Below are 10,426 nucleotides of genomic sequence, written 5' to 3'. Positions count from 1 at the left end.
TAGAATGTCATTTTATGCTGTAGCATTAAGATTTCCCTTCACTGGAGCTAAGGGGCATAGCCCGAACCATGAAAAACTGCCCCAGACCATTATTTCTGATCCACCTAACTTTACAGTTGGCACTATGCATTCAGGCAGGTAGTGTTCCCTTCCCATCCACCAAACCCAGATTTGTCCTTCGGACTGCCAGATGGTGAAGCATGATTCATCACTCCAGAGAACGCCTTTCCACTGCTCCAGAGTCCAATGGTGGCAAGTTTTACAGAAGCTGCTATAGACCACCAACTGCTAACAGTCAGTATCTGGATAATATGTGTAAAATGCTTGATAATGTATGTGATATCAACAGAAAGGTATATTTTCTGGGTGATTTAAATATTAATTGGCTTTCATCAAGCTGCCCACTCAAGAAAAAGCTTCAAACTTTAACTAGTGCCTGCAACCTGGTTCAGGTTATCCATCAACCTACCAGGGTAGTTACAAACAGCACAGGAATGAAATCATCAACATGTATTGATCAAATCAAAGTTTATTTGTCACGTGTGCCGAATACAACAGGTGTAGACCTTACAGTTAAATGCTTAGTTACAGGCTCTAACCAATAGTGCAAAAAGGGTATTAGGTGATCCATAGGTAGGTAAAGAAATAAAACAACAGTAAAAAGACAGGCTATTTACAGTAGCAAGGCTATAAAAGTAGCGAGGCTACATAGAGACACCGGTTAGTCAGACTTATTGAGGTAGTATGTACATGTAGATATGGTTAAAGTGACTATGCATATATGATGAACAGAGAGTAGCAGTAGTGTAACAGAGGGGTTGGCGGGTGGTGGGTGGGACACAATGCAGATAGCCCGGTTAGCCAATGTGTGGGAGCACTGGTTGGTCGGCCCAATTGAGGTAGTATGTACATGAACGTAGCGTTAAAGTGACTATGCATATATGATAAACAGAGAGTAAAAGCAGCATAAAAAGAGGGGTTGGGGGGGGGCACACAATGCAAATAGTCCGGGTAGCCATTTGATTACCTGTTCAGGAGTCTTATGGCTTGGGGGTAAAAACTGTTGAGAAGCCTTTTTGTCCTAGATTTGGCACTCCGGTACCACTTGCCATGCGGTAGTAGAGAGAACAGTCTATGACTGGAGTGTTTGACCATTTTTAGGGCCTTCCTCTGACACCGCCTGGTGTAGAGGTCCTGGATGGCAGGCAGCTTAGCTCCAGTGATGTACTGGGCCGTACGCACTACCCTCTGTAGCGCCTTGCGGTCAGAGGCTGAGCAATTGCCATACCAGGCAGTGATGCAACCAGTCAGGATGCTCTCGATGTTGCAGCTGTAGAACCTTTTGAGGATCTCAGGACCCATGCCAAATCTTTTTAGTTTCTTGAGGGGGAATAGGCTTGATCACATCTTTACTAATACTGCAGAAATTTGCTTTAAAGCAGTATCCAAATCCATCGGATGTAGTGATCACAATATAGTAGCCATATCTAGGAAAACCAACGTTCCAAAGGCTGGACCTAATATAGTGTATAAGAGGTCATGTTGTTGATGTAAATAATATGTGTTGGTCTGTGGTGTGTAATTAGAAGCAACCAGACACTGCACTTAACACATTTCTGAAATTGCTTATTCCAGTTACTAATAAGCATGCACCCATGAAAAAAATGACTGTTAAAAACTGTTAAATCTCAGTGGATTGATGAGGAATTGAAAAATGGTATGGTTGAGAGGGATGAGACAAAAGGAATGGCAAATAAGTCTGGCTGCACAACCGATTGGCATACTATACTATGAAACAAAGATAAATTAAATAAAGAATGATAGTAAAAAAGCTTTGGAGCACATTAAATTACATTTTGGGCCAAAAGGCAACTCAACTCCATCCTTCATTGAATCACATGACTCATTCATCACAAAACCCACTGATATTGCCAATTTGTTAAATTATTTTTTCATTGGCCAGAATTGCAAATTTAGGCATGATATGCCAGCAACAAACGCTGACACTACATATCAAAGCATAACTGAGCAAATTATGAAAGACGAGCATTGTAATTTTGAATTCTGTAAAGTGAGTGTGGAAGAGGTGAAAAAATGATTGTTGTCTATCAACAATGACAAGCCACCGGGGTCTGACAGCTTGGATGAAAAATTACTGAAGATAATAGTGGATGATATTGACACTCCTATTTGCCATATATTCAATCTAAGCCCATTAGAAAGTGTGTGCCCTCAGGCCTGGAGGGAATCAAAAGTAATTCCGCTACCCAAGAATAGTAAAGCCCCCTTTACTGGCTCAAATAACCGACCAATCAGCCAAATACCAACCCTTAGTAAACTTTTGGAAAAAAACGTGTTTGATCAGATACAATGCTATTTTACTGTAAACAAATTAACAGACTTACAGCACGCTTATAGGGAAGGACATTCAGCAAGCACAGCAATTACACAAATGACTGACGATTGGCTGAGAGAAATTGATAGTTTAAAAGATTGTGGGAGCTGTTTTGTTAGACTTCAGTGTGGCTTTTGACCTTATCGTTCATAGTCTGCTGATGGAAAAACATACAGTGCATTCGGAAAGTATTCAGACCCCTTGACTTTTTCCTTTTCTGTTACGTTACAGCCTTACTAAAATTGATTAAATATTTTTCTCTCCCTCATTAATCTACACACAATACCCCATAATGTCAAATCAAATAAATAAGTATTCAGACCCTTTGGATGGTTAACCTTTGCCCAAGTCTGAGGTTCTGAGCGCTCTGGAGCAGGTTTTCATCAAGGATCTCTCTGTACTTTCCTCTGTTCATCTTTCCCTCGATCCTGACTCGTCTCCTAGTCCTTGCTGCTGAAAAACATCCTCACAGCATGATGCTGCCACCACCATGCTTAACTGTAGGGATGGTGCCAGCTTTCCTCCACACTTCAAATCAAATCAAATGTTATTTGTCACATACACTTGCATTAACATCTGCTAACCATGTGTATTGAAATGCTTGTGCTTCCAGTTCCGACCATGCAGTAATATCTAACAAGTAATCTGACAATTTCACAACAACTACTTGATACACACAAGTGTAAAGGCATTCAGGCCAAAGAGTTCAGACCAGAGAATATTGTTTCTCATCATCTGAGAGTCTTTAGGTGCCTTTTGGCAAACTCCAAGCAGGCTGTCATGTGCCTTTTACTGAGAAGTGGCTTCCGTCTGCCACTCTACCATAAAGGCCTGATTGGTGGAGTGCTGCAGAGATGGTTGTCCTTCTGGAAGGTTCTCCCATCTCCACAGAGGAACTCTGGAGCTCTGTCAGAGTGACCATCGGGTTCTTGGTCACCTCCCTGATCAAGGCCCTTCTCCCCCGATTGCTCAGTTTGGCCGGGCGGCCAGCTCTAGGAAGAGTCTTGGGGGTTCCAAACTTCTCCCATTGTGTTCTTGGGGACCTTCAATGCCACATAATTGTTTTTGTACCCTTCCCCAGATCTGTGTCTCGACACAATCCTGTCTCGGAGCTCTACGGACAATATTTTCGACCTCATGGCTTCAACTGTGGGACCTTATATAGACAGATGTGTGCCTTTCCAAATCCTTTCCAATCAATTGAATTTACCACAGGTGGACTCTAATCAAGTTGTAGAAACATCTGAAGGATGACCAATGGAAACAGGATGCACCTGAGCTCAATTTTGAGTCTCATAGCAAAGGGTCTGAATACTTATGTAAATAAGGTATTTCTGTTTTTTTATTTTTAATACATTTGCAAACATTTCTAAAAACCTGTTTTTGCTTCGTCATTATGGGGTATTATGTGTAGATTGTTTTTAAAATGGATTTTATAATAAGGCTGTAATGTAACAAAATTTAGAAAAAGTCAAGGGGTCTGAATACTTTCCAAAGGCACTGTATTTTACATTTTAGTCATTTAGCAGACGCTCTTATCCAGAGCGACTTACAGTAGTGAATGCATACATTTCATACATTTTTTCCCCCGTACTGGACCCCCGTGGGAATCGAACCCACAACCCTGGCGTTGCAAACACCATGCTCTACCAACTGAGCCACACGGGACCATGTATGTGTTATGGCTTTACACCACCTGCTATTTTATGGATAAAGAGTTACCTGTCTAACAGAACACAGAGGGAGTTCTTTAATGAAAGCCTCTCCAACATAATCCAGGTATAATCAGGAATTCCCCAAGGCAGCTGTCTAGGCCCATTACTTTTTCAATCTTTACAAATGAATTGCCACTGGCTTTGAGGAAAGCCAGAGTGTCTATGTATGCAGATGACTCAACACTATACATGTTAGCTACTACAGCGACTGAAATGACTGCAACACTTAACAAAGAGTTGCAGTTAGTTTCAGAGCGGGTGGCAAGGAATAAGTTAGCCCTAAATATTTCAAAAACTAAAAGCATTGTGTTTGGGACGAATCATTCCCTAAACCCTAAATCTCAATTAAATATTGTAATAAATTATGTGGAAATTGAGCAAGTTGAGGTAAGTAAACTGCTTGGAGTTACCCTCGATTGTAAACTGTCATGGTCAAAACATATTGATGCAACAGTAGCTAAAATGGGGAGAAGTATGTCCATGATAAGGCGCTACTCTACATTCTTAACAGCACTGTCAACAAGGCAGGTCCTACAGGCCCTAGTTTTGTTGCACGTGCACTACTGTTCAGTCGTGTGGTCAGGTGCCACAAAAAAAGGACTTAGGAAAATTGCAATTGGTTCAGAACAGGGCAGCACAGCTGGCCCTTGGATGTACACAGAGAGCTAATATTAATAATATGCATGTCAATCTCTCCTGGCTCAAAGTGGAGAAGAGATTGACTTCATCACTGCTTGTATTTATGAAAGGTATTGACATGTTGAATGCACAGAGCTGTCTGTTTGAACTACTGGCGCACAGCTCGGACACCCATGCATACCCCACAGGACATGCCACAAGAGGTCTCTTCACAGTCCCCATGTCCAGAACAGACTATGGAAGGCGCACAGTACTAAAATAGAGCCATGACTACATGGAACTCTATTCCACATCAAGTAACTCATGCAAGCAGTAAAATTAGATTTAAAAAACAGATAAAAAAACATCTTATGGAACAGCGGGGACTGTGAAGCAACACAAACATAGGCACAGATGCATGCATATACACACACACACACACACACAATAGCATACACACTATACACACACATGGATTGTGTACTGTATATATGTGGTAGTGGTGGAGTAGGGGCCTGAGGGCACACAGTCTGTGAATGTACTGTAATGTTTTTAAAATTGTATAAACTGCCTTAATTTTATTGGACCCCAGGAAGAGAAGCTACTGCCTTGGCAGCAGCTAATGGGGTTCCATAATAAATACAAATACAAAATGTATAATGATATGTAGATCTCGCATGGCTTAAAGTGGGGGAGAGATTGACTTCATCACTACTAGTTTTTGTAAGTGTGTTGACATGCTGAATGCACTGAGGTGTCTGTTTAAACTACTAGCACACAGCTCGGACACCCATGCATACCTCACAAGACGTGCCACCAAAGGTTTCTTCACAGTCCCAAAGTCAAGAATAAACTATGGGAGGCGCACAGTACTACATAGAGCCATGGCTACATGGAACTCTATTTCACATCAGGTAATTGATGCAAGCAGTAGAATCAGATTTTAAAAACAGATAAAAATACACCTCATGGAACAGCGGGGACTGTGAAGAGACACACACACAGGCTCAGACACACATACACATGATAAGGCACGCACTATACACACGTACACATGGATTTTGTATCGTAGGTATGTGATAGTAGAGTAGTGGCCTGAGGGAACACACTTAATGTGTTGTGAAAAGTGATTTGAAATGTCATGTAATTTTTTAAATTGCATAAAACTGCCTTAATGTTGCTGGGGTTCCTTAATAAATACAAATGCAAAATATTTGTGTGGTTGTGATCAGTAATTGTGGTCACGCTTTCACTCTTACAAAAATGTACCATGTTAGTACAATGAAAAAAATACCATGTTTTTTGGTCACTACCATGGCAGGAAAATATCATGGTACTGGTGCAAAAGCCATGGTATTTTCCTGCCACGATAGTCACAAAAAGCATAATAGTACCATGGTAGTTTTTACATTGCACTACTATGGCAGAAAAATACCATGGCAGAAAAGTAAAGTAACCAAAAACATAGTACTTTATGATGCTCCCGTAATGCAACATTGACTACTCGCTCTGCAATGGAAAAGCATAGGCCTTGTAGGCCAGTGCAGTGTTGCCAACTCCTCAGTAAGGAAAGTAGCTATTGGCTCTCCTAAAAGTCGCTAGAAGTCGCTAAATGACATCATCGCCTAATTTGCATAATTGGCTGTGTGCATGTAATTGTGATGGACGCTGTAGGAGAGAGGAATAACGTCGTGGGAGAGACAAAAAGAGAGTAAAAACACCCTAAATATGTTTCGAACTACAAATGAGCAAGCTGCAGAGAGTGTCACACACAGCGAATAAGAACCAGATATTTGAGGCCATACTCCTCCATCAGCACTTTATGGACCCCATTGTTAATCCCCGTCAGTCCCTATCCCCAGGAGTTTCTCTTTTTTAAGACAACACTTCTCGAGGAAAGCCACAACAGCACGGGCTATAGATTTGGCGTCTCCTTCCTCCAACTCAACAAGCCCCAGAAATGTTGATACAATTGTCTGCTTGGTGTCACTAAAGTACCTTATCACAACCCCCAGGTACTTAGAAACACATGCGTGGACTCATCGAGGAGGAGGCTGAAACGCTGGTCACCCACATCTGCGACCAACGTTTTCAGAAAGTATGGTGCTAGAACACCATTAATAATTTCTGTGCACTTTGAAGTGGGTAGCAGCAGTGGAGTCTGAGAAAGCAGCTCTACATGCTTCTCCAATGTGATCACATGCCAGCATGGAACAGTGTTCAGCGATAGCTAATGCCATGGTGGCCTCAGCCTTTTTTGCAGTCCATTTTTTTAACCATAAATGGCAGCTTGTTTTGGGTGTAACTGTTATAAGGCTTTGCCTTTTGAGTATGTTTTTGAGTTGTCATGTGTTTTTTTACATCACTAAGTTTGGCGTAGAAATCAGCCTTACAATACAGGCAGTATGCCGGTGTATCATCTCCAATAAACGGCTTCAACCAGCCTTTGAATTCAGGGTTTGATTCCCACTACTTTCTGTATTTTTTTGTGTACAGTTTAGACTGAGACATGATGAGCTAGCCAGCTAGATGTTTAGCTTATGTCACAGAGAGGCACACACACAGTGGAAAAGGTGAGTAAGTGACTGAGGCTGTGTGAGTCAAATGCAGTGATTTATTTTTGTGCAGTGATTTATTTTAGACAAATAACATTTAACATTTACATCCCGCCCTGAATGTAAGCCAGGGCGGGATCAGCCAGCGGCGGCTTCCCGCATGCACGATTCATTTGCAGTAGAGACACGGAGGGGTTGTCATATTCTTCATCTTCTGAAGAGGAGAAATCATCGGACCAATACGCAGCGTGGTAAGTGTCCAAACTTATACTTTTATTTACTAGTGAACACTGAAACGAAACAAGAACGACAGTCTTGTAAGGTACTATGGCTATACATGGAAACAACCACCCACAAACACAAGCGAAAACTAACCCACTTAAATATGGTCTCTAATCAGAGGCAATGAGATTCAGCTGCCTCCAATTAGAGACCAACCCCAAACAAATCCAACATAGAAATAGATAAACTAGATTAACACATAGAAATAGAACATAGAACCTAACCCAAAAACACATACCCCCTGCCACGCCCTGACCAAACTACAATAACCCCTTTTACTGGTCAGGACGTGACAGGGGTGAACATCTGCTCTGACTGCAGCGCGAGGACTGGGCCGCCTGTGAGTGCTTTGGGATGGGGGTGGGATGGGCGTGGGGCCCACGGCAGCACCCGCTGCTCGTTGAGAAGAGTAAGAACGATACGTGCTTTCACGTCAGTCTCCAGAAGTCTCCAATAACACCAGAAAAAGTCGCTAGATTTGTTGCTAGTCGATATTTTGAAAATGTGTCGCTAGAGGGGTCTGAATACTCGCTAAATATAGCGACAAAGTCGCTAAGTTGGCAACACTGGGTCAGTGCCGTTTAAAATGAGGGAGGCGATTTTTTTTATTCGTGAGCATGGCCTTTTTCAGCATATTAGATGACTGTCATTCATATTCCATTCACCCAGTTCAATGTAACAGCTATTGGTTTAGGCTACTACATGGAACTCACATTTTCCATTTACCCATCATGAGGTTGCTACAACCTAGCCTACGAAGGAAAGTTTACAAAGTAGGTGGACACAGGTCGAGAATTTTTTTTTGAGGTGACAGACAGTGAGACATAGACAAACGTTGACACATTCAATACCGCCTTGCAGACTCTTGCCTGCATCTAGCTGATACGGGGTGTAATCATTAGTCCAACAGTTGCAAAAGAGAGTTTCTATTGGACAAATTGAGAAATGTTTTTCAACAGAATCGGGGCAGTTCACTTTCATTGTAGCCATGTTGTATTCATTCTCGCATCTATGCACTCCCCTCACATTGTCCCTTCGCATGTGGACTTCAATGCACAACACATCAGCTGTATGTGACCAGGCGAAAAAAACCTTTCCAAGCCAAACCATATCATAACTGCTACACATAGCCTACATGTTGTCACTATATTAGCTAAAGTAAAGTCATAGTCAACTTAGCTAATAGAACTAATGTATTATTAAACCAGCTACAATCATGCAGTAAAGATTCCCGTGTACAGCCAGTAAGCAGTTACATCGGTGGGCCCCGGTGGCAATAAATTAGTAAAACCAAAAGCTTACCTTGACTTGGAAGAGTTCCAGTGTTATCTTGGATAGTCATACCCAGCTAGCTAACATAGCATCCCTCTGTTTGAGCAGGGTATTTGAGTAGGGAAAACTAGCTAGCTGCATTTGCTAGCTAAGTAAGTGAAAATGAAAGTGAAATCGCTCTCTTGCTACTTCTTCATTTTGTAAGAAATTATTTTGTTCAAAACTGTTCAACTGCAGTACATTCGGAAAGTATTCAGACCCCTTCCCTTTTTCCACATTTTGTTAAGTTTCAGCCTTATTCTAAAATTGATTAAATAAAAAATGTTCCTCATCAATCAACACTCAATACCCCATAATGACAACGTGAAAACAGGTTTTGGGAAATGTTTGCAAATGTATTAAAAATAAAAAACAGAAATACCTTATTTACATAAGTATTCAGAACCTTTGCTATGCAACTCGAAATTGAATTCAGGTGCACCCTGTTTCCATTTATCATCCTTGAGATGTTTCTAGAACTTGATTGGAGTCCACCTGTGGTAAATTCAATTGATTGGACATGTTTTGGAAAGGCACACACCTGTTTATATAAAGGTCCCACAGTTGACAGTGCATGTCAGAGCAAAAACCAAGCCATGAAGTTGAAAGAATTGTTCGTAGCGCTCCGAGACAGGATTGTGTCGAGGCACAGATCAGGGGAAGGGTACCAAAACATTTCTGCGACATTGAAGGTCCCCAAGAACACAGTGGCATCCATCATTCTTAATTGGAAAAAGTTTGGAACCACCAAGACTCTTCCTAGAGCTGGCCGCCAAATTGAGCAATCGGGGGAGAAGGGCCTTGGTCAGAGAGGTGACCAAGAACCCAATGGTCACTCTGACAGAGCACCAGAGTTCCTCTGTGGAGATGGGAGAACCTTCCAGAAGAGAAACCAATCTCTGAAGCACTCCCCCAATCAGGCATTTATGGTAAAATAAATATAACTAGCTAACATACCGGTACATACTGCTGTAATGCTACGCAGTTCGTAAGGATAGCATAGCTAACAAATTGTCAGCCAACATAACGTGTAATGTCACTTATTTGAAAAGTCATTCATTTATTACATTGCTCAACATTTTCTTAACATTTGTCATAATTAGTTAAAGCAATGAATTTGTATCCGCTCTCGTTGGACTTCGGCTGCATATTTTCTGCCATTTTCTTCAAATCGGAAAATGTTGTTAAAGCCACGCCCATTTTCTGAAGAATTGCATATGGCCCCTAAAAGCACGGAGTGCCCATTACTATTTAGTTATTTTTTTATTGCATTTCAGAGAGGTCACGCTGGAGCCAGTTATTAAAGATGGATTTTGTTTTCATTTATCTCTGAGAGAAATTGAGATGTTGATGGACAATGTTTTTTTATGCCATGTGCACCCCTAAATATTTCACATGATTTTACACTGGAATATTCTCAACAGATTAGTAATTGGAATTATGTATGGACAATATTTCACATTTATTGAAGTTAAGTTCCAGACCAAAAGCAGAAGAGAATGATTTGATAATATTAAGTGCAATAGCAACTTGATCCTTGTCTTTTTGAA

This window comes from Salmo salar, chromosome ssa13 (genome assembly GCF_905237065.1).
Source record: "Salmo salar chromosome ssa13, Ssal_v3.1, whole genome shotgun sequence".
Lineage (NCBI taxonomy): Eukaryota > Metazoa > Chordata > Actinopteri > Salmoniformes > Salmonidae > Salmo > Salmo salar.
The sequence above is the reverse complement of the archived record's forward strand: the minus strand, read 5'-3'. Positions refer to the sequence as shown.